Raw genomic sequence first — 3,620 nt, forward strand, 5'->3', positions numbered from 1 at the left:
TCTTTCACAATATATTACCAATTTATCTATTAATTCCCGTGAAATATAAAGTATTTTGTTATTGGGTGCCTGGGTGACTCAGTCAGTTAAGTGTCCAACTCTTGATTTTAGCTCAGGTCATGATCTCAGGAACATGAGATGGAACCCTGCACAGGCTTTGCGCTCAGCACAGAGTCTGCTTATCTTTCTCCCTCTGTCCTCTCCCTACTTGTACTCTCTCTTTCATAAATAAATAAATAAATAACAAAAAAAGAATAAATAAATAATATTTTTTAAAAATAAAGTATTTATTATTTCCAATTGTGTGTCTTTAATTATTATATAGGTAAAACATTCTTCTACACACTTATTGAATTTCTCTATGTCTTTTTTCTGGCATTATCATAGCATATCATTTGTCTATGACTTCTATTAATTTATTAGCCTTAAACATATTTTTTCAGAAGCTAATTTTGGTGTGATACTTACTGGTAAATTTTAAAGGATAGAAAATAAGTAATAATGCCTTCTCATGGTCATCTTTAAATAGAAATTTCTATAATCGCTCATTGCAATTCTGATTGTTTTGTTTTCCAAATATTGAAGGTATTTTCTTACATTGCCAAAGTAGCAAGCATTTTTATCTTCTTGGTGGACTAACTTGTAGAGTAGTTGTAACATAATTTTAAAATGTAATAATGCCCTCTCATCACTCCTTTTCAACATCATGGAAGTATTAGCAAATTGAATTTGATAAGAAAAGGAAATATAAAGTATAAGATTGGGAAAGAAAAAAATAAAACTATATCTGCTTGTAGATGACATTATCATCTATGTAGATATCTGGAAGAACTGACAAAAAATCTAGAACTAAAAAACGATATAGCAAGTTTGCAGGATACAAGGTTAATTTATAAAAGTCAATCACTTTCCTATATAACAACAAGGACTGAGTAGAATTTGAAATTAAAACACAATACCATTTACATTAGCTCCCCCAAAATAACATACATAAATATCAATCTAACAAAATCTGTATAAGATCTATATAAGGAAAACAATATACTTTGATGAATAAAGTCAAAGAAGTAAATAAATGGAGAGATATACTGTTTGTGGTTAAGAAAATTCAATAATATAAAATGTTGATTCTTCTCAATGGTACAGTTAGATTCCAAGCATTACAACTGAAATCTCAGAATGTTATTTTGTAGATTTAAACAAATTGGTTCTAAAATGCATATGGAGAGGGAAAAGGATCAGAATAGCTAATACAATACTGAAGGAGGAAAACAAAAGTTAGAGGACTGCATTACTTGACTTCAAGATTTACCATACAGCTACCATAATCAAGACATCATCGTAGTGTTGAAGGAAAAGAAAAGATCAACATAACAGAATAGAGAACGTAGAAAGGAACAAAGGCAGTACAATAGAGCAAAAATAGTCTTTTTAACAAATGCTGCTGAAACGGGATACTGATACACAAAAACATGCATCTGGATGCAGATCTTACACCCTTTACAAAAATTAACTTAAAAGTGGTCACAGACCTATACGTAAAAAGAAAAATTATAAAATTCCTAGAAGTAATATAGGAAAAGATTTAGTTGACCTTGGGAATGGGGCTCACTTTTTAGATATAGCACCAAAGGCAAGAACCATGAGAGAAATAATTGGTAACTTGTCTGCTCTGCAAAAGACAATGCCAAAAGAATTTTTTTTTAATTTACAAAACACACACCTGATAATGGATTATTATCCAAATATAAAAGAACTTTTAAAATTCAGCAATAAGAGAACTGATAACCTGATTTAAAACTGGGTTATAGATCTTAATAGATACCTCCCCAAAGAAGATATGCAGATAGTGACTAAGCATATGAAAACGTGCTTCAAGGCACGCATCATCAGGGAAATGCAGATCAAAACAATGAGAAACCACAATACATCTATTAGAAGGGTCAAAGTCTGGGTTTCTAAAAACACCAAATGGTGGTGAGGATTTGGAGCAGTAGGAACTTCCATTTGTTGCTGGTGGGAATGCAAAATAGTACAGCCACTTTGGAAGACAGTTTGGCAGTCTCTTAAAAAACTAAGCATACTTCTGAAATCACACTTCTTGGTATTTACTCAAAGGAGCTGAAATCTTATGTTCACACAAAAACCTGCATATGGATGTTTATGGCAGCTTTATTTCTAATTGTCAAAACTTGGCAGTAGCCAATACGCACTTCAGAAAATAAATGGATAAATATACTGTGGTACATTTAGACAATGGAATATTATTCAGTGCTAAAAAGAAATGAACTCTCAGTCCATGACAAGACATGAAGGAATCCTAATGGTATATTACTAAGGGAACGAAGCCAATCTGGAAAAGCTGTATATGGGGCGCCTGGTGGCTCAGTGAGTTAAAGCCTCTGCCTTCAGCTCAGGTCATGATCTCAGGATCCTAGGATCAAGCTCCGAATCGGGCTCTCTGCTCAGCAGGAAGCCTGCTTCCCCCCCACCCCTCTCTGCCTGCCTCTCTGCCTACTTGTGATCTCTGTCTTTCAAATGAATAAATAAAATCTTAAAAAAAAAAAGGCTGTATACTGTATGATTCCAACTATGACATTCTGGAAAAGGTAGAATGATGGAGATGGTAAAAAGATCAGTGGTTGTTAGACACTGGAGAGAGGAGGGAGGGATAAGCAAAGCACAGAGTATCTTTAGGGCAATGAAAATACTCTGTATGATACCGTAGTGATGGATACATGTCATTATACACTTGTCTAAACCCATAGAATATACAATACCAACAGTGAATCCTAATATAAACTATGGACTTTAGGTGATTATGATGTGTCAATTTAGGTTCATTAGTTGTAACAAATGTACCAGTCCAGTGGGAGATATTGATAACAGGGAGGCTATTAATGTGCAGGAGCAGAGAGCATATGAAAAACCTCTATACCTTTCTCCTGATATTTGCTGTGAATTTAAAACTGCTCTAAAAATACAATGAATACAATGTTAAGAGCAATGCAGAGAGATGGCACTGACCTGGAAGGTTAAGCCACTACCACCTTGGGCCTCTTCAACAAGACCACAGATGAGATGACCCCAGAGAAGCTGCAGAAGTGGGAGGAGGAAGAGTTTTACCTGGGTCCACTCTCTGTGTTCACACCATCAGTCAAGAACAACATCTAAGGGCTCATCAGAGGCCACCAACAAGAAACTCTCGGGTCATATGAAGGCCACTGACAGGTACTGCAGCATGGTGGTAGAAAATGTGAGGAGGATGTGGACCAAGGTCCCCAAGAGTATCACAGGCAAGAAGTCCAAATCAGATAGCAAGGACCACATCTCCAAGATGTTCCTGCGTGGTGACTGGGCCATCATGGTCCTGTCAACCCACTCATTGCTGGCAAATAGAGGTCCCTTCCCCACCATCAGAATTCCCTACCTCATCCTGCAGAAACCTGTCCTTTGTAATGAGAATAATAAAGTCTTGTGTTTTTTCTAAAAAATAAAAAAAAATTAAGTTAAAAATATAGTTTTTATATAAATAAACAATAAAATAGAAAAATGTAATTTTTAATCATGAATTTTCAATATTTAATATTCACTTTCTCCTTCTGTAATTCTGCTTTGGT

At 34.9% G+C, this 3,620-nt stretch overlaps 1 pseudogene; it reads left to right on the forward strand.

Moving 5' to 3' along the window:
• Positions 1–3,081: 3,081 nt before the first annotated feature.
• On the forward strand, positions 3,082–3,399 carry LOC123937445 (annotated as a pseudogene).
• The last annotated feature ends 221 nt before the right edge of the window (positions 3,400–3,620 follow it).

The sequence above is a fragment of the Meles meles genome, chromosome 2, assembly GCF_922984935.1.
Source record: "Meles meles chromosome 2, mMelMel3.1 paternal haplotype, whole genome shotgun sequence".
Lineage (NCBI taxonomy): Eukaryota > Metazoa > Chordata > Mammalia > Carnivora > Mustelidae > Meles > Meles meles.